Source organism: Taeniopygia guttata, chromosome 11, assembly GCF_048771995.1.
Source record: "Taeniopygia guttata chromosome 11, bTaeGut7.mat, whole genome shotgun sequence".
In the NCBI taxonomy this organism is placed as follows: domain Eukaryota; kingdom Metazoa; phylum Chordata; class Aves; order Passeriformes; family Estrildidae; genus Taeniopygia; species Taeniopygia guttata.
Genome location: NC_133036.1, coordinates 7,323,460 through 7,345,872, shown reverse-complemented (window position 1 = coordinate 7,345,872; position 22,413 = coordinate 7,323,460).

Genomic DNA, 22,413 nt, shown 5'->3' with positions numbered 1-22,413 from the left:
TAAGGCAGAAGCTGTGAGGCACTCACTCTATTTGGTAATTGCACAAGGCTTATACAGAGCTTCATCAAAGCTAATTTTTTATGTTCTGCTGGCTTTTCTTGGAAAATCTGAATTGTGAACACATTATTACCTGGGCTTTTAAACCATCCACTCAGAGGCTTTTGACTGGTGTGTGAATCTGCTCCAAACCTTTTGCCTTATCACCCCTGAAGCAGCCACTCCCCTGCTGCTCTGGTTGTTCTGGTGGGTGAAGTTCAGTGGGAACAGGCAGCTCAGCTCAGCTGTTGTATTCCTGAGCTTTGGGTGGCCTAATAGGAAGCTTTGTGTGCTCTGCTGTGAGAGGACAGCACAAAGAGCTGTGCATCCAGGGGAGGATGCTGGGCCACACGTGCTGAAGTTCCACAGTCCTGCTTTGACAGAAAATGTCTGCTGAAGCAAGGAGAGTTTAAAGAGTGACTCTGCTGATGCCTGAATCATATTGAGATTAGGACTTGTTGATGACAGCAAGGGCTGTGTTTGTGATTAACTTGTATGGAAACAGTGGGCACCAAAATGTGGAAACAGAGGCATAATCTGGAAAAGGCACCAACTCTCCTGCCTCAGTTACAGCTGAGCCTTTTGTTTAGCTGATGGGTATGGACTGTGTCCTTTGTAAGGACAAGAAAGGACTTGACCATCTTTGTAAGACATCTGTCTGTAAAAGGTGTTATCAGGCCATAATAAAGGAACCTGAGCCACAGTACTGCATTTTAAAATGTCGTTTCACTTGGATAATTGCATCCTTTCTGGTGTATGTTGATACCCTGTGTTTTAGATTCTTTGCAAGTCTGGTAAAAAAAAACAGTCAGAATCTTCCAAATTAAATATTTAAGGTGCTCTTTGTGCTTCTATTTTATGAGATGAAACAGTGGTGTCCTCTTCATTTGACACTATTGAAATATCTGTAATATTTTTCATAGAGAGTTTACTTACTGGTCAGATTTGATTTTGGGTAGCAGTAGTCTGTACAAAGCTCAGCTATAGTTTCTTTTAGATGCTGCAGTAGTGATTCTGAAGTGACAGCAGCCAAAGTTCAGTTTTTTACTTCCTGTCTTAGATCAATTTGATGATATTTGCCCTCTTTAGAGTACAGCTCTCTTTCTCTCCAAAAGGAGTGCCCAGAGCCCAACTAGAAATTAATCTGGCAACTGTTGCAAAAGACAATAAAAATGTTTATTTATAAATACATCAGCAACAAAAGGAGAATCTCCTTCCTTTATTGGATGAGAGGGGGAGCACAGTGATAAAGGATAAGGAAAAGGCTGAAGTACTTATTTCCTTCTTTGCCTCAGTCTTTACTGGCAACACCAGTTGTTCTCCAGGACCTCAGTCTTGGGGAGCAGAATGGAAGCCTCATAATTCAAGGGGAGGTGGTGAGTGACCTCCTGCAGCATGTAAGCACACACAGGTGTGTGGGGTGGATGGGATTCTCTCCAGGGATACTGAGGAAGCTGATGGAAGAACTCACTGAGTCACTGCCAATCATATATCAGCAATCCTGGGGAGGTCCTAAGTTGACTGGAGGTTGGCAAATGTGACATCCACCTAGAAGGTTGAGCAGGAAGAAGGATTCAGGAAACTACAGGTGTGTTGAGCTGGCTGCAGTGCTGGGGAAGCTCATGGAGCAGCCCATCCCAAGAGCCATCACACAGCAGGTACAGGACACCCAGGGGATCAGGCCCAGCCTGCACATGTTTAGGACGTGTCCTGCTTGCCAGCTGATCCCTTTCTGTGACAGGGTGACCTGTTTAGGGGGTTGTCTTCCCAGGGAGGTGGTAGAATCAGCATCTCTGGATGTGTTTAAAAAAATACTGGACATGGCACTTGGTGCTATAGTCTGGTTGTGGTGTTAGGGCATAGGTTGGACTTGATGATCTTAGAGGTCTCTTCCAACCTCATTATTCTGGGATTCTGTGACTTTAGTAAAGCCTTTGATATCATGCCCTCAGCATTCCCATGGGAAACTGGATGTCCATGGCTTGGACAGGTGCACTCTTTGCTGGCTGCATGGTCAGGCCCCGAGAGGGGTGGTGAACTGGGGCCAGTTTGGTTTAGTTCTGTGTGAGTGACAGAAGAATCCAGTGCAGCCTCAGGCAATGCAGAAGGACACCAAGCTGGGTGGCAGTGCTGATCTGCTGGAGGGCAGGAAGGTCTGCAGAGGGATCTGGGCAGGCTGGACTGATGGGCAGGAGGGTCAGCAAAATGGAGTGGTGGTCCTGCCTTTAGGTCACAACAACCCCCTGCAGGGCTACAGGTGGGGACAGAGAGGCTGCAAAGTGAGCCAGTGGAAAAAAATTCTAAAAAAGTGCTCTACCATAGGGTCTGTAAAGTTTGCCAATGTACTTTTTACCCTGCTGAGTCATTTCAGCTTGTAAGAACCAAAGACAAAACCACAGGTTTCTGTGACCTCTTCTGGGTATAAGTGTGCATAAGCAATTTCAAAAGTTTAACAGAGATAACCAGAACTCAGACAGTTCCCTGCCAACGACCAGATAAAGTAAAAAAAGTTTAATGCCTTGTGTATCTGTAGTGTAGTGGCTAACCTTGGGATGCTATAGATTCTCACAGAAGGTGGGGTTGAAGAATTTAAGCCTTTTTCCCCTCTCTGTGGTGTCCAAATGTGAAATAACAGTATTAGACTGTCCTGGCTGGCTGTAGTTGTCACCTTGGGAACAAGGATTGATGCAGCTGGACTCTTGGCAATTTGTGTCTTTATATGTAGTCATTAAAAGCCTGCACTACAAGAGATGGGGAGCAAGAGAATTAGGATGAAACTTATTATTGGTATTTTTTTGGATGAGAACTGTATTTCTCATTACTTTAATGTTCTCTATCATTTTTGATGAAAGAAATTAATCTACTATCCAAAAATGTAAACTGTAGTTTGATGATGCAATATTCTTTTTTATTTCTTCACCTCAGTTTGGCCAGAAGTTCCAAAATATCATAAAGAGTCAGTCAAAAGAAGTCTGAAAACACCACAGCAAATGTACATACATGCATAATTAGATATCACAAGATTTCTTCTTCTTCATCATTACCAATACCACCTCTAGGGTGTCATCACAGGTCCCCAGCCAGGTAATAATTAGCACTGATTCCATGATTCTCAGAAGGCTGATCCATCACTTTATTATACTGTACTCATTTTAAAACCCATCACCCTTAAAGACAGTAAGGGTGGACCCAACTGGTCCTTGAATCCAAACACCATCACCATTGGCCAACCAAGAACCACCCTTTGGTAAACAAACCTCCACAACACATTCCACATGTGCACAGCAACAGGTACAGCGAGTGAAGGTAAGAATTGTTTCTCATTCTTTTGCCTGATCTTCTCACAGCCTTCCCCAGAACAATGCCTGGGAAAGTTGTGTGTTGGTTTTTGTGGCCCGAGAGCTGCTGCCACATCGTTACCCTGCTTGGAGCAATTTTGCTATGTGGAGTTTTTGGAGTATAAGCAAAGTTTGCAAAGTTAATTGTGAGAGTTCCTGGGACCGTTGCTTGTAGAACAGAGATGAGGAAAGTATTTAAAACAGCATATGAGGCAGAATAAATTTTAGTTTGCGTTCACAGTTTTTCCAAGAAAATCACATTTCTATTTTGTTAAAAAAAGTGACTGCAGTTGTAGAATTTATTTTACATCAGTAATCTCTTTGGACAGCCTCTCTATACGTGACATTCCCTAAATGATGCCCCTTGAGTGCGGCAGGGAAATTCTGTAATCAATAACTCCCAGACCAGGTTATTTGAGAGCCAAGGGAAGAGGCAGTCCTGGTAGAGACACTTGTTTTGAGATTCACATCCACTGCTTGCCAGCCAGAACTCAAGCTGTTGTAAACTTTCAGTCCAGTGTGAAAATTGTGGGGGTTTGTGGTTATTATAATAATTGGTGCTAGTGCAAGCTGAGGCTTATTCTTTTGCTGCTGTTTAGTATTATACTGTTTTTAACTTTATCTGTCTGGGTCCAAAACCAGAAATAAATGCAATAAGAAACCAGGAAATATTGACAGGTGGTTTGTGTCCATTGTAAAACTCTTTAGGAGGAGTCAGGATTTGCACTGGAGGGAATTGTTCTATAATCCAGTGTTACAGCCTCACCAGTTCTGTTCTTCCAGCGTGTGTCCCTGTAACTTAATGAGCCTTGAAATACTTCAGTCACCTTGTTTATCTCCCTGCCAGTGACCAGCAAAATGCTATTTTCAGTTCACTCTTCCTACAACTGAAAGTTTAGAAAACTCCCAGCAGAGCGGTGGTTCTAAGAGGACACTGCAGTGGCGTCAAAGCAGCTTCCTGTGACGAATTTCTGTAGTGCTCTGACATCATTAGAGTGGAACCAGAAGCCAAAGTGAAACACTGTACATGATCTTTCGTGTGGTGGAAATGTCTCTGTGAGATTGAAGGTGGATATTAAAATACAGCCAGTGGCACATGGTTTCCAGGTATCCAACACACAAATATGCTCTCTAAACACAGCAGGTATTGCTCATCAGTCATGTTTGGTGGGATTCTGTTTTCTCCTTCAAGTGGATGCTTCAGTGCCTCATCAACAGCAGTGATCCATGAGGTGAGGGTAGGAGCTGCTGCCAAGTACCACATGTTGAAGGCACTTTTCATCTAATCCTTCCCCCCTCCTTTTCCAATGGCATTTATGTTAATTTCTCCATTTCTTGAATTTAAGTTTTGACAAGGGCTTACTGAGTAGGGGGGATTATTTTGTTTCTTTTGGGCAGTTCTCATCTCCTTTATAAATTGGCTTTTCCAAAGGTGCTGGTTATGGAGTGCCTGAGTAGCTCACAGTCAGGGTTTGTATATTCTGATACCCCTTGAGCTCAGGGGAAGAAGTGAAATAGGAAACTGAAGCATCAGAATGTGATGTCCTTCCTTTTATTGCAACATCCTAAGATCTTTCCTGGATTTAAGGCAACATCCAACTCATTTTATTTGAGGTAGGTTTCTCATCTTCCCAGTGGTTGTTTTAAACTTTTGTTGCATTTATGTTATGTGGCTGTTTCAAAGCTCTCTTTTTGCTGCTGTTTAATTTGACCTATTAAATATTTAAGTATTTTTTAGAGATGTTTTCTTATCTCATCTCCTGAAATTGCACATGAATGAAAATTCAAAACCGTTGCCAGCTTCCTTACATACAGCAGCTATTATAAGAAAGCAGTTCAGTAGCAATTCACTGTTAAACTGTTATCACAATTTCTAAGTGATAGTGCAGAGTGCTGGTATTTACAGGTTTTCAGGCTGTGATTCTCTTGATCAAAGAAGTGATCTCTGCTGTGCTATGAGTGTGGTGTTTGACAGCATTTGTCATAGGGTCTCCTTCCTCCTCTCTGAAAAATGATTGTGAGCCCCTTCAGCTTGTGTAGGCCAAGGGTTTATACTGAATAAACTCTGCTTGGAGATTCTCATATCAGTATAATAACATCTTAGGTTCTAGACTGAAAATCCCTTTAAAAATAATGCTAGTGATGATTGCCAAACAAATTTTGGAAGGAAACTTGAGAGGATCTTTCTTTTACGTCTAAATTCCAATAAAAATTTACTGTTGATGCCAGACTGATCTCACTGGACATAAGGGGAGTTTTGGTGCAGGTGGGATGCAATTCAGGCAAGTGGAATGTAGCTGTTAGTCAAGACCAGTTTAGTTTTTTTAAAAATAGAAATTTAAAAAATCAAGTATAGTTTTGGTCTTTAGTTTTGTCAGAGGGATGTGACTTTATTTAGGAAGTCAGCTTTTCATTCTCTGCTGGTGAGCTCATTTTCTAATGTTTATTCTGATCTTCTCCTAGGTCTCAATCTAGGGAACTTTATTTTCTTTTCAGCTCTCAGTCTTACAATGCTTTGACTGTGCTGACTTCACTGGTTGTAATTCTGAGTGAGTGATGGGAATTGGCTTCAAGGGCTGCCAGGTGTATACTCAAACACCATCTCAGGTAGTGATCCTGGGCCGTGCTGAGCTGACTGCCCTCAGCGCCAGCTGAAATCTGTGCAGCTCAGGTTATTTAAAATGTTTGGTGCTGCACCCTGGGTGAGACATCCTGTGAAGTATTTTTTCTCACTCTGCTTCTGGTGATGCAGCAATCCCTGTCCATGACAGGATTTTCCTGAGCAGTGGGACAGTTGGTGGCCTTGGTGCATTAGAGATGATGTTTAAAGAGCATGTACTGGTGGAGCCATCAGAAGGTGAGTCTAAATTCCATGCCTGAGACATGTAAGGAAACAGGAGATGTCATTGGGCCCCCAAGTTAGTTCCCTGTCATGATCCCTCCATGTGCACATACATACAGTCTGCCCTACTGCTCAAAGTTTTTCTCCTCATGTGTAATTTTAAAGAGAGTTTCTTAACCTCTTTCACCCTGAATTACACACAGCCCTGGTAAATTTTATGACACAACTACACCACGCCTCTCATGTCTTCTGTGCACTTGACTCCTTGACTGATAACATGATGAAGGAGGAGCAGATAAGTGGTTCTGAGAAAAAACATGTCCTGGACATTTTTTACTGGAAATCATAGAATTTCTGGGAGAGAACTGAGTCATGCTGTGGTTCTTGCATTTGGGAAAGTGCTTTTATATAGCAGTAGAAAAGGAGCCCTTTGGGGTGCCTGTTAATGAATAACTGAAACACTTGATTAATCTTCATCATTGGTCACAAGCACCTTTTACTTTGCATTTAATCAGCCAATTGTGCCACAGAGATGTAGCTCTATTTCTGGTCTAGTTCTGTGCTAAAATGAGCACTGTAGCAAGGCACAAATATCTTAACAATTTTAACCACATGCCAGGTTTTCTAGGAAGTGTGCATAAGAATTACAATTCTAAACTATTCAGAAATAATCACTTGACCAGTCTGGTGAAGAAAAAAACTTTGAAGGAAGCCTGGACTTTCTTGTGCAGCCTTTGAAATCCCAGCTGGGCCTGAATGGTTGTTCACAAAAGCCAACCAAGGCTAAAGATTGAAACCAGTCTGATAGAGATTCTCCACTTCTCCAACCTTTGGAACTTCAAAGTCTCTTAGGAAAAGCTATAATAATTGACTTAGGAGATTATTAAGTACATCTGCTGTCACTGGTTAGGGTGTTTTCATGCTCAAATTTCACAGAAAAGCATTTATTTGGAGCTACCCAATATACTTTTCCCTTTAAACACATTTTTTGATTTCTTTGGCAAAAGAGGTACTGTGCAAAGTTGTTTGGGCCAGATAAGTTGTATAGTACCTGTGAGGCTGAAATCCCAGGCTCCTTTCTTTGCATTGTTTCAATTCTCTTCCCATTCAAATCAATAGCAAACCTATCATTTTAATGGGAGCACATCTGCTTTTTGAGAGCTGGTACAAGCATCCTTTCCAGCAAAATAGCAAATTGGTGTGTAAATGCTTATAGTGCCTGAGGAGAACTGGGTATTATATGGTGAAGTGAAGCAAAGGTGGGCACTATTTGCTAATGCATGCAGAAATACTTTGGTCAGTACCTAATCCTGAATCTGCCTTCAGTTTGAAGGCTGGATGGAATATAAGCACTTCCATGGTGGATCAGAGATGTGATTATTCAAGACCAGTGTCTTGTGTCTGAAAATACTCAGTACATTGTGTTTTTACAGACAGGTGAGAGGCTCTTTGCCATATAAACTTGAAAAAGAAAGTTTCATTTTTTCTGGGCTAAGAGTTCACCGTGTGTTGGGGATCCTCAGCTCCTTAACCTCATGAAGAACCAGAAGGTCTTGGCCCCTTAACGACGTGTTCTGTGATCTTGAGCAAATCACTTCCTTGTGCCTCTGCCTCCCCTCCCACTCTCTCCTGTCTCTTTTCCAGAGCTCAGACCTTCCATGTGCTTGCTCAGTGTCTGCTGCAACAGGGCCCTGATCTCTGCTGGGGCCCCTAAATGCGAGTGCTGTACAAAAGTAAAAATAATCCTTCTCACAAACAGGGATGCAGCCTGGGAATTTCAAAAGGGCAGAAGAACGAGTCAGTTTTCATGGACCCCTTTAAAAGTCAAAGCTTTATGCTCAGATGCTTAAGGCAATTTTCTGAGACCAGTCCTGTTGCTGTTGGCTTCAGTGATGTAGGACAGCAGAACAGACTCCAGAAATCTTCCATTGTATCTGTCTACCCTTTTACATGTCACAAGGGAGATTTTGTAGTGCAAGAGATTGAACCTCAGATAAGATTACATGCTTTAATTACCAGTGGGATTTATTTGTTCAATTCTTTCACCCCTAAATGGAAAAATGCACGTATATCCCTTAAGAAAATGGAAGTGTGTGCATTTTTCTACTCTAAGAAACACGTAAGTATGGATGGGCAAAAATACAAATAAAGTTATTTATAAAGGAAATATTTCTATTTTTCTCTGTACCTAATATGAGTACAGAATAGAGTGGCTGTAAAGTTTGGAGGTTTTTTAGCTGTAAATGTAGACTAAATTAAACTGCTAATTTTGATTAAATTTCAATTGTCTGTGGTATTACACCCCCTTAAAAACCACTGGAGAGACTCAAGTTGCATTTTAAATCTAGTATTGTAATTAATGGTATCTACATTTATTATTGTAGTAACTGCACTTTAATGACTGTGTTCAGTACTAAACAAAACTACAAAATCTAAACAGCTCTTAAGAGCGTGTTGATTTCAGCTACATTTTATTCCATTGGTAATCCACTTAGGTGAACTTGGATACTAAAATTAAGCTTTAAAAGCTAATAGAGAGAAAGTGTAAAAGTTATTGCACAAAAATAAAATACTTTCCCTTGAAGTTAAGTACAAATTTTCAGGTGGAGACTTCTGATCTTATCTGCTACTCCTGTGTCTATGGTTCTGCTGTACTTCCCCTGCTAACCAGTGTACCTTTCAGGCTTTCATGTGTGTTTTCATATGGTATCCCAGGAAGAGAAAAAAGCATAATTGCAGTTCAAATTTTGAATTCTTGGGCACAGCATCATTGTTCCATCTGTTGGACTTACTGTGTGACTTCTTTCAGGCCTGTGGAAACTGAACATAGGGGATAGTGGTGGGTTTGTTCTGTGTTCTTTGATTTGAGCTAAGATCAAAATAAGGTAAAACATAACAATAATATTATTCTTGCCACCACAGACATCTTTATTGTGAGACTTTTGTTCCTAAAGGAGTTTTATTAGGATTTCCCTGTGTTCATGAAGCTCCATCAATGATGTAACGCTGTGGTCACTTTCATTGTTTAAGCCTCACTTGGGATTTTCGGATATGTTTATTCACCTATGAATGAAAAGCAAGCTTTGTCCTGTTTTGCATATCTCTGACTTTTCCATACTTAGCTTCCTAGTAAGTGAAGAAGGTATAAGCGTAAGGAAGTGGCAAAAGGCAGTATTTTACCAAATTTAGTCAGGAAGGCCAGCTTTTCTGTGGGAATATTAGATTGGCTGTAGCCCCTGAGCTGAGACTGAATTCCCATATTAATTCTATGGGTTACTTCCAGAGAAAGGACACTGTCTCAAATGGGAAGCTGAAAAGCATTTAGGCTTTCCATGTACTAAGCTACTGGAGAGGTTCTCTGCAGGATTTGGTTCCCAGCCAAGCTGCATCCACATCCTGACCTCTGTTTGATGCTGTCCTCTTCCTCCAGGTGCAAACCAAGCTGTCACAAGGGCTCAGATGTGCTTTCCCTCAGGATATTCCCTGTGGCTGTAATCAGCCACTTTAGGATTCTCTTTGCTGGGTTGACCACGCTGTGCTCTGTAAAGGGGCTGGCATAGGGGGGAGAGGATCTAACTAAAGGTTTTGGAGTAATTTCTGCAGAACCATATTGATTTCATCTCTATTAAATTCATTGAGTTTTCCCATAAGGGCTTTTTAATTTAACTATTGCTAAAAAATGCTGCACAAATTACCTGGCAGGAATGCTGTGGAGTTATAAGCCCTTTAGGCAGTCCCTTAAAGGCAAAGCAGTAAAGTTGGGTGAACTATTCCCAGCCAAGAGGGTTGGGTTTTCTTTATTTCTTTATTAATTTATTTATTACCACTCTGTCTGTTCACAGATTACTGACAAACAGCCACTGATTCTTTATGAATTTGTTCATTATCCCAAATTATTCAGTGCCTGGTTTATGCAATGCACTTTTAGCTTATAGGGCTGCTGGCAGGCTGATCCACAAGTATTGTTTGAATACCACTCTTTGTAATTCTTACAGAAAAGCCCTATAAAACTCAATAGAGGCCTGGTGTTTTATTTCTGGGTACATCTATAAAACTTAGCAGAAAATTATATCCTTACCATAAAATTCTACAGCTTGGTTTAAACTAGTTATAATTTTCTACTGATTTCTGTGGTTTTAGTAGCATTTATTTTAAAAAAAGCATTTTGCATTGTCGTTACTCTCAAATTCTTGTAGTTTCTGAGAGCAGAGAGGGTTGATAACATGAATGTAAATCTCTGGGAACTGACCTCTTTTACCCTTGAGTTCATTTGGTTACATTGCAGTTATACTGATGCCTGTTATAAGACACATTTTTGCTATTGGGGTACAAATGATTATCAGGCCTTACTCGCTTCTGCCTCTCCTTAATCTTACAATGAAAGCTGAGGTATAATAAAAAAAAACAAACTATCCAATATGCAAGTACATTAGATTTCTCTGTCTTTGGAATTCAATGCCCATGTTTGTGATAGCTCCTCAAGGAATGAGGTTTCATTAGTATCAGGCTCAACTCAGATTCCAAGAAGTCCCTCAACTTAAAAAGTGTTTCCTTGGGTCCAGACATGCACCTTTGAAGGTGATGATGCATGACTCTGCCAGAGACTGAGAGCTGTTTCCTGGGATAAGTAGCTTTGGCCATTTGCTTGAATTAATTGAAGATAAAAAAATCTTTTCTGATAGGTTGTTGTTGGCTTTGATTTGCTATATTTATGTTGGTTTCAAGCATGTTCCCTGATGGCTTTGTCTGGTGTAACAAGGAAAGGTAGAAGTCCATGGAGAAGGAATTAATCCTCTGATATGTTTGGTAGACTGTTAGAAATCTTTCATTTGCAAATGTGCATAAGGAACCAGAGATTTACCCGACGGAGTGTGCAGTATCTGCTTTTCATGTTGCAATAGTGTTATCAGGGATCTCATTAACTCCTAGGGCTGTTCAGGGAGTGGTTTAAGGCAACCTCCCCACAAGGGCTGCCCCTGGGACAGGCTGGGTCACACCTGTGTTATTTAACTCGAGGTTTGCAGCCACATGGCTGCTGATGTCCCTGGTGAGAAGGTTTTGTGCTTTTTTGGAACTTGCCAGTGTTTCTTTTATCCTCCCTGAAATACTGACTTCCCGTGGCCTATGGAATGGAAGTAGGGTCCTAATTTACCTGTTACTCCATTATTCTGGAACACGATGTCTTTAGCAGTCAGATATAAAAAGATTTAAAACATCTCTAGATGACATTTCTATAATGCGTTGGTGTTTCTGTAAGACATAATAAAATATTCAGTGCTTGAACAGATGGATATAGCCACAATCCTTCTGAAGATGTTATTTTAAGGATGTGGATTATACTGGATTAATAGGCCAGTAGCTTGGCAGAATGCAGCTTTTTGGTGTTTCAACTTGTAGAGCTAGTTATAATTTCCAATGAATTAGCTGTACGTTGCACCAGTTAAAAAAAATGAAAATTAACTTTTTAAATATAGATTTTTTTTTTCCTTTAATGAAAATTCTATTTCTAGACAATTCAAAGAACCTTAATTCTTTTAACTGCCAAACTTTCCTCTGGGCTAGACTTTGACAGATATTTAGGATTATCAGGTTAACATGCAATGGATAAAAGATGGCGGGAGTCTATGGAAGAGAAAACTTTTGCTAATGAATATCAGTTTTTAGTAGTGGTCTGTGCTTGCTCTATCAGAAGGCTTTAAAATCTTGACACATGTCAAAAAAGTATTACTGACCATGATAAATTTTATGGTCTTTAAATGTAATATTTAGCAATGCTGGAATCCTGCTGAAGTTAATGGTATCTTGTTCATTGATAAGGAATAAAGGTTAATCTGTGAGCTCCAGTAACCCATACTGCATCAGATCTCAGTAATGGTGTTTATTTCCTGATTTAGATTTGGAAACTGGCCGATGTTGCCATGAGTTCCTCTTCAAAATGAGCCTGAATTTAGCCATAGAAAATTCACTAAAACAGACAGGAGTCCTCCTGTCCATCAGAATTCTCTTTTATACCTTGCATGGGGATAACTGCAGCTGGTGCAGGGATGGTGCCCGCATTTTGGAGCACTGTTACAAATGTGCATGTGCTCCTTGAATCCACAGTGTCTAAGTGCTCACCAGCTGTAATGTGCAGCTGTGTTGTTTTTTGGTAATCTGGTATATCAGATACATAGTAATAATAATAAAATTTTAATAAAAAGATAGTACATTTTCCTGTCACATGGTTATGAGAACTTTCCTTAATTCGGATATCATATTAAAATATTTTCAGGAATACCAGTTCTAGAAGAGAGTAGACATGGCTCATTTACATGGTTGTACATAAAATAAAGTTTTACTGTGTAGTTAATGCTTCTCAAATTTAATGTATATTACCTTGGGAAGATTGGTTAGATACTGAGAGAAAACCCATAAAAAGACTTAATCTTAGATATTAGTCTCTTGAGATCAGAATATAATGCTGGATAGCCAAAAAATGAAATGATAAAAATGTTGACATCATTCAAGGAGAAACTATATTTTATTCTGTCAGTTAGCAAGGAATTTCCTGAATTTAATTTTTGTCTTTAGGACTGAGTAAATAAACATACCAATTTTTAAAATTATTTTCTTGAAGTGTTTACCAGGACTGAGGTGTTTTGTAGTTTATAATTGTGCCTGTGCTAAAATAGGTAATTGTATACCTGCACTTGAGCCACTTTGGTGAAATGTCTGGAAATAAGTTTGTGAGAGAAACTCATGTATTGCTGTCAGGGTGATGTTTTATAATTTGTTTCCACAATATACTTGGAACTGCATCTATGCTACTGAGTGTCTCGGCTGTCTCAACTTCAAGTGCCATGGATTTTTCTCGAGGTTTTTGAGAAGTACACTATGACCTGTTGTTGAGTCAATCTGGCATTATTCAGTGTATATATCCTTCACTGCTCAAGTGGTACTTAAACTGCCCATGATAATGTACTAATTGAAGGATGTTTCATGTGTTCTCAGCAGAGAACTCATTCTCCAGCCTACAGGATTGTTCCAGAGCACTAGCTGGTGTGCTTAGCATGCTTTAAATGGGTGGTAGAGTGTACTGTTGTCAAGGGATTATTTGAAGTGAAGAACATGGCAAAACAAAGCATTTGCACTTTTTTCATTATTATTTTTTTTCAAGTCCTTGGGAAAGATGATTTTCAATGTCTTTGCATGCTCTATAGCAACTTTACATGAGCTTTTGAGAATTTTTGTCAAATTAATATGCCTTTTATTATCAAATTGAAGTGTCTGGCCCATAGAGCATGTAAATGTGATGATAATGAGAATTTTAGTAAGATAACCATAAAACATCTAGAAACATTATAATCTACATTAATAAAATGTACCATCCTCTGTACTGCCCACCTACCCCCTCTTTGTTCCACCTCACTATCAGGATAAAAAAAAAAAAATAGTGCTTGCAAGCATCATGTAAAAGTATTCCTGAGTTGTGACTGGTGTTGCATAGCAGGAATTCCACCAAGCACTGCCATTCTGTCTGTGACAAGGAACTTTCACAGGAATGGGCATTAGAACAGGCCAAGTCCATCACATTTTAGCAGCACATCTGCAATAAGGCAACAAAAATTGCTGTGTAGTGTCCAGCTGGCATCTGTGTCTGATTTACATCAGTTGAGCCCACAGCACCTCACTTTTTTCTGGGACACTTAAACTGGTGGCCTATAATTTTGTTCTCTTAAAACATACCCCCACCCCCAAAAAACACTCTCCAAAGCCAGGTAGCCGAAGCTTGGATGTTTAATTCTTCTCTCAGAACTTCTGTGCTCAGCTCTGCCTTGGTTTCACTGTGTGCTGGGATAAACAGGAAGATCAGGCCCTGTGTATGTTCATTTGCTTTGTGATCTGGTTTATGCTGCTTACATCTATTGCTGACTTCACCCTCTCATTGTGAGCCAGCACAGTTTAGGAAAGGCTCTCCCTGGCTTCAGCTGGTGGCAAAACAGCAACTGAAAAGCAGTTCCCGACATGAGTCCAGAACTTGCCTTTCCAGTCTTTATTGGAGTCTGAATTCTGCTTCTTCTTTCTTTCACTCATCCTTTTATGAGCCATAAAAGCCAATCTCAGCAAATACTCACCATCATCTTGTCTAAAACCTGAGCTATTTTTGCTGCCTGCTGTACTTGTTTCACATATGTTTTTTCTGAACAAAATGTGGATGGAGTAATGTGTATTCTTTTGAAATTAGGCTGTATTCACCCCTTAATTCCTAAATAACCATAACTGATTTATCCTGCACCTTTCAGTGTCTTTTGTCTTTGCCTTATTCTTTACCCAGATGGTTTTCTGTGCTGAGGAAACAAATTCCAAATGAGGAATACTGAGCTGATTCTACTGTCAATTTTCTCAAATCCATACTAGTGTAATTTCAGTATTTTATATGAATGAAATGTTCACCTAGAGTGGTGTTTCTGAGGATTTTCTAGAGCAAAAAGCATAAAGAACCCTAACCCTGGAACTGATTGCCAAAGGACCCCATAAACTTCATGATGGAAATAATTTGTAAAAAGGGTCATTTTGACATGGGAAGGATTAATTACCTAGTGCTAACAGATACTTGAGATTTTAGCTTTTATAACCAGCATTTCTGTATCCATCATGTAACAGAATCATGCTCCTGTTTTTAACAGACTAGAAAATGTGGAAGTATCTGGCAACTAGTAAATGAGTCACACGTTATTTCTATAAGATATCTGTCTCAGCTGACACCACCTCACTCAGAATATAGTTCTGATGATGCTTCCTGAAGATGTGCTAAGCTTCTGAAAGTGCCTGTTCATAGTGTGTCTTTTGGAGCTCTTCAGAGGTATTTTTAGAATTAATTTATGTACTCATGAATTTTGTCCTTTGGAAGTTGCCCTTCCTTCAGAAATATCAACCATGGAAATATTTGTGAAGTTTGTGTGTCAGCAAAGTTCATACAATTCACTTAATTGCTGAAGGGAAAGTTCATAGAAGATTTTTAGTGGTTACTCCAGTGAGGAAATGTTTTTGTATTTCAGTTCTGTTTAGGGTCAGTGCGTTGGACACTGAAGATACATAACCAAGGAAAGCTGAAGAGCTTAAAATCTAAGTTACCCTTATTGATGGTTTTCTTTCTTTGATCTTTCCCTTGTCTTTGCTAGTGGGGTCTACTAAAGATCTGTTACATCCTTAAGGCTGTGGATTAGGATTAGAAAACTTTTCCTTAGTGACCAAAATAATGTTTATCCTTTTATTTATTCTGCTTAAAATCTTTCATTCTTCAGAAATTGAAACCCATTTGCTTTGACAAGAGCAGTCCTGAGCTATGAGTAATCTTGTCCTCTTAGTAACCACTCTGGCTTATTGGTTTTTGCTTGTTCTTTCTCCTAAATGTACTTTTGAAGGGTTGTTATCATCAAAGACTTGCTGCTTATCAGTTGATTTCATTTTTCTGGATATTTTGTGTAAAAAGACAAATCTCAGCCCTTTCTTCAGAGGGCTGAAGAAGCTGAGTTCATTGTCAAGGTAACTCTCACTGGATATGTGAGCTCATAGCAGTTAGGAAAAATACTGCTTCGTGTCAGTCACATGAAAGATCCTTAATTTTTCCACCTGTCAGCCTCTCAGGAAACATTCTGACCTTCTCAGACTGAACAAAAAAGTTCCCTGGGATACTGGAAAACTCTGACATGTTTAAAATAAAGTCCCACTGGAGGAGAATCTACCAAACACAAGAGACATTATTGAGGCTTGTATTTCTTTAAGGAAGATATTTTGTCATGTGTGTCTTCTCAGGAGAGGAAAACTGCACTTGCTGATTTTTCAGTGGAATTTCCTGTCCTCTTGCTACTATTTTTTTTTTTTTGAAATGGACTCTATATTTGGAGAAAAAGGTACAGTCCAAAAAAAGATTGATCTGGGCCCAAATCCTGTGCTTTAGAGTGTGATTAAAGAGTTGCATTTCCCCAAACAGCCATGTCACAAGATGCCAAGTACAGAAGGCATTAATCACCTGCATCTTATCTCTAAGAAAAGACATCTTCAAAGCAGAAAGGAGGAGAGTTCTACCCTCTAGAGATAAATGGCATATCGTAAATAGCGAGAGGCACTCAGATACTGTGATTATGAGCTCTATAGAAATGCCTATAAATAATACTAGGAAGTGCCCAGATACCACAGCTTACTTATGAAAATAAATAAAGCACATAAAAATCTGACATGATACAAGCTTCTCTCCCATATGAGGACTCTTCACTTTCTTTTCCACTTTCTATTCTGAGAGCAAGATCTGTCATGCAGGGACTAGGTCCTCATCCTTAACTTGCACTCTCTTGAGAAATAATAAAGAAAATCACTATGTAAAATAGCATAAAAGCATTGAGGTCAGAAAACTTTTAAAGGCATACTTAGCTGTGCATACTTTCAAAATTTTGAGTTTCAACAAAGAAAAGCGTAGCTGGGCAGAAACTTTTAGAATCTGAAATGTGAGAATATTTGAATGTGGATTCTGGGACAATAGAAGCAGATTTGGTGCTCACTTCAGTGGGAGTGAGACAAAGATTTCACAAAGGTGTTCATAGAAATAATGCATTTGCTTCTGGTGAACACTTAGCTGCTGGAGGGCTGCACCAGTCACTCAGCAAGATCATTAGCTAAAAAAAAAAAAATTGCATTGATTGGAATTGCTTCGTTTTGTATGCATTTTTTTTCTTTTTTACCTAGACAGTTTTGAGCTGTTCTAGTTCTGATTAGTTTTGCTTTCTCATCAAATGTTTTTTTATTAGAACTGTTCCCCAATAAGCTACAGGTAATTCTTGATATTGTTTATAGCATTAGCAGTTCAGAAACTCTGCAGTTTGTATTGGTAAGGTCTCTGAATTACCCTGCTCTGTGGTCAGTGTTAGTGAGTGCTGCCAGTGGGGAAACGATTGCAATGTGTGTTTTGGAGACCAAAAAAAAGTACTACAGTGAGCTGAATAATTTTTAAATTTTGAAATATTATTTGAACAGACATTATTGTGTAAGCCTCACTCAGTTTGGTGTGTTTCTAGAGGAGCATATACAAATCATGAGTGTCTCTTTTGCACAAAGACAAATGTTTTACAGGAAATTGCCACGGATTTCTTTCAGATCTTAGAAAATCCTTTTATATCTCTCTTCTGATAATCCACAGTTTCATTTAAAAAAATATTAATGGTGAATCATCATTTAGTATAGGGGATGAAAACTTGCTTTTATATCCTCTATTTTTTTAATATGGTTGCTCATAAACAAAGAACTAAGGAAATGGCCAGTGCACAAATCCAATTTTGCTGGTGTTCTTGATTATGCACAGTGCACTGGAGCATCTTGTGGTGTGGAATTCCTCTTGGATAATGCTCTGGAGCATAATGAGAACATGTGTGTTCCATATAGGTATAAAAATCTTATTTTAAACTCACAGAGTTTTGGTTTTACACTTCCAGCTTCAAAGGCAATGAGTCCCTCAATCAGGTTTTGAGGAAGACATTGCTGAGAAAATTAAATTTTTCTGTCTGTTGTAAATTATCTAGGCACAAGTTTAAAGTCTGTATGAGGTGTTTCTCTGTGGCAAAATTCCTGTGGGTTTCCTCTTTAGGATGTAGTGCTGAGCCCTGACCATGTTGTGCAAAAGGAATTGCACACACCAGGCAGTGAGAGGAACTGGGTGCCTGAACTGCTTGGTCCCTGGTGTAGTCTTGGCATCTCCTTCCCTCAGGTAAAAATTGAAATGAGGTGGAAAAATTTGAGCTTGGCAAGTAGTTAGAACAGGTTTATTTGTACCAGTTCTTGGGTTTTTTTTTTTTTTTTTTTGGTGTTTGATTAAATGCTCTTGAGATATGCATAAGTTGTAGTTGTGAAAATTGAAGAAATGTGTGCCTACCCATGCTGCTTTTGCTGGCTTTTTTATAAAAACTTGTTTTGGTTAAGGTGTCTGTGTGTCAGTGAAGTGCAAAGTTCACTGAATTCCTGCTGAAGATGTGAGTTGAGGGGCATGGAAACATGTCCAAGAGCAGGAGATCAAAGCTAAGATTTGGACCACGACCATCCTCAGTTTTGGGATTCCATTTAGTCCCATCACACTGATGATATTAAACTGTGCTTTCAGTCTGTGAAAGCTCAGGTGAAAAGAGCAGTTCATAGCTTTTGCAGGAAGGGAAGGTGTTTTCTCTGGAAATGATTTTGAAAAATAGTAGGCAGGAACACTTCCATAATTCTACAACTGTAAGGTAGAAAAAATCCAAACAAATTGTACTTTAGACGCATTTATTGAGTAGTATTAACAGGAATTGGCAATTCTAGTGTGAGCAGCACAGCAGAAACATCCCTGTGCATGGCACTGAGTGCCAGGAGCAGTGTGAGGTTACTGATAAACAGAAAACCTTGCAGAAAGAGGAAAATGAACTCTGTGAGAGTATTTAGGCTTGGGGCTCTTGTAAGCTCTTCGGTTCCACTGTTGCAAACATGAGATGGTTTGTAACACATAGTCAAGCCAAATTCTCCACTCACTAATAGTGGTCTCACCCAGTAAATTGCTGTATCTGGATAATCCAGCATCCAGTAGTCTGTGGGCCAAGTACTTTAAAAAAAAAACACCTCTCTGTCTTGATCTGTAGCCCAGATGTTTAGGTGGTAATTCACTAAGTAGAACACAGAAAACTTCCAGCCCTGCAGAGCTGGTCCATCTCACTGAAATATTCAATTCTTATGAATTACATCCTAAATCAAGGAGAATTCAAATTTTATAGCTTGTTTGTGTATAGATGGATTGAGTAATTGATTATATTTGTTTTAATTATATGTAGAAATGTCCAGCACCTTGATTAGGTGGTAGCCTAGTGTACATTTATTGTGACCAAGTACCTACTTGAAATAACTTATAGCTTCAGAGTACTCATGTATCTGTTGGGGTCAGTGTCAGAGTGCCACAAAACCTTCCTTCCTCTGTGGTGCTGATGCCTGCTGAGCCTGAGATTCTCTGCAGCTGTAAATGCTGCTGGGGGACCAGGTCTTCCCTTGGGCCAGCCCTCTAGAACCATGTGCTCCCAGCTGTGTGCAAGCCTGAACAATTCTGAACACAGTGTGTGCACCAGGGGGGACAGATTTGTGCTTCAGGTTGGTGCTTCCCAGGAATTTCTGTGCTTCCTAAGAGCTCGAAAATGAAGTTGTTTCTACATTAGCCTTTCCTCTTCTGTGGATGTTTCTGCTTCTTGATTTGTGCTACTTTGAAATTGACCAAGTTCATGAGTTTGTTTAATGACACAGAAGAAAACTCTAGACATAATTTTTTTTCTGAATTTTAATTATATTGATATCTAAACATTGATGTTTTCCTACTGTAGTCCTCAGATAAGAAAAACTTTCAAGTGAGATTATTGCTGCTTTTTTGAAGACCTGAAAACCCCTATTCTTAGGAACTGTTCTCATTGTCAGTATGTAAGAGTAAGTAAAATTGGAAGAAAAAGAAATGTGGAAGTTCCCAATCTTTAAGTTATTTCACTCTGGACCAGACTGTCAAATTATCTGATGGATCCAAAATAAAGAGCCATGCTGTGAAAGCATGTGAAAGACAAAAAGAGGTTAAAAGATTTTCTTGGATGTCTGCACATTGAATAATCATCAATTCTATTACCAGAATGGCTCCTGGACTATGTCTGATGTTGCTGGTGAGAACATGGTCTGGCCTATGATTAAATTCTCATCTTTGCCCAAATGTTTGAAAGGGCAACTGTCTTAAACCTTTGAACTTTATTTGTAATACAGAACTTCAATTAGATAAAAGACAATAATTAGCAAATCTTTTATCTTAGGGCATAATTAAATCTTTAAGGCAGGACATCTTAATCAATGACTTGTAATGACAAGTTCATAAATAAATTAATTCTTCCAATGAGTGTCTGACAGAAATCAATGAGTGTTAAAAGAGATTCAGGATGAGGGGACACCACTACAGAAACACTGTAGCTCAATTACACTTGGTTTAAAGATTCTCATCTATAAAGTATTAGCTTGTTCAAAAGATGATGTATTATTTAAAGACAGATCATTAAAATACTAGCATGTAATTTTGTAGGGCCTTTTTTGGAACTTCCATCTTTACACATATAAGTATTTCACCATGGTTTATGATTAACTTCTTGTATAGGCTCTCTACAAAAATATATAGGCAGCTTGACTGATTTGCTGTCCTTGTTGAGTCCTGGGGATGAGTCTTGTTACTGAAAGTAAAACTTGTCAGAGCAGATGTTGTGTAACCATGGCACTGGTAAGGGTCTCCCATCCAGGTGAAAACTTGTATACAAGTGTCTCAAGACCTTAAATGTTCTTACTCAAGAGATTAGTACATTTCTGTTCATTTAACACTAATACCACGGTACAGTACGTGATCTTTAACTCAGTGGTTGTCTATTGGTATAAGAATGGTAAAATGAGGACACAAAAGAAAGCCACAGGGTATTTTATTCTGTTTGAGAGCTCTTGTGACCAGTGTTGCCTGTGAGGTGTTGAGCCCTGGGAGCTGCTTCTTCCTGGAGCCAATACAGCAATAGCTAATAATTTCTACAAAGGGATTGGTGGAAATTCCACTTTCCTAATATTACATACAATTGTGTTGCTTCTTGTTGGCACTACTAAAGCCTCTGCTCTGCCTCCTCTATCCTGCTTGTTTTGACCACCTGGTTTTACTTGCCAAAAAATGGCAGCAGCTTCATGCTACTTGTGTGAAGCTCTTAATCATGACTGTTTCCTTACTCATTTAAGTATAACATTAAGTATTAAAAAAAGTAGTAGCAAATATTTCCAGTTGAACTCACTTTTATGAAGTTTCTCCTGTGGTTTGTGGCATTTAGAGTATCTCTGACAATAAACACTCAGATTTTAAATGTTTGGTACATGTAGAGTAAGTGCTGTAACTCATGATGCTTTATCATCATTAGACAAAGGAACTTCCAATTGTCAGCATAGGTGCTAAATCACTTTTGTTGAAATTATGTTGGTTTCTTGAGGTGGCAAGGATTACAGCAAGCATTTCTATGGATTTCTTTTTCTGTATATCAACAGGGCTCCCTGATTTAAAACTGCAACTGTTCTTGAGCGTGCTGAGGTTTTCTATCAAGCCTGGACTGCTGCTGCAGGTTGGGAGCTGTGGTCCCCCTGATGCATCTGGCAGGGCTGCAGCAGCTGAAAGGCTGTTCTTGTGTTTGGTTTGCCTGGCAGCCAAGAGGAAGAGCTGTTTGGCCAGTCTGCACAAATAGGTCTGGTCTAGTCCCAGCCAGTTCCACTCCATCTGGAAGATCCACCAAAACTAGACTAAACATGTGGAGCAGGTATTGTGGTGGAGACAAGCTGGGAAAGGGAGCTCAGGGTGTTGCAGTGGAGAAAGATCCGGGACGTGCTGGAGCTTGAGGTGCTGGGGAAGGGGAGGAAGGCAGCGTGAGCAGAGCAGAGGAGGCTGCATTCAAACCAGAGCACACAAAAGCATCAGAAACTGGGTTATGTTCGACTGCTACTTTGATCTCTTTTCTAATTTAGGGGATAAAAAACCTCATGAGTTTTATACTGCCCCAACAGAAGTAATTAAACAATTATGCTTTCTCCTAGTGTATTACTGAGACGCACTACAAATTTGTTTTGGTTTTGAGTGGTGAAAATCTGCAGCTTCTAGAATGATCAATTCTTTCTGTTCTTGTGTGGGGCACTGAATATCAGATTAAGTCAAAACGTTGGTGATTTCCTATTTGAAACCTGTTAAACAGCACAACAGATGGAAAGTTCTGTTCAGGTTAAGCACGACCAGATCTGTTGCTGATTAAAAGAGAGGTAGCATGGGCTGGTGGCTGGTGTTGATAGATATCTCTGCAGAATAGTAAGAGAGGTTTCACATCCTTGTAACCCAGTAGCTCTGCCCATGACAGACAGTATGTGCTGCCCCTCACACCTTATAAAGATCATTTGCTATTCATGTGAAACTGGGTTATAGCTCAGAGCATCCTTGGACAGATTTGTTCACAACCTGACTGCTTGCTGCTCTTCAGAAGGATGATAGGGATCTAAACCTCATACTTCTTTGGATATACTCTCCCTTCAGAGCTGTCATCCAGGGTGTCAAATTTATCCTTAGTAGGCTTCAGCTTTAAAGGTCCTTTACTCACAATGTAACATTCCTGTCCGTCCCTTTAT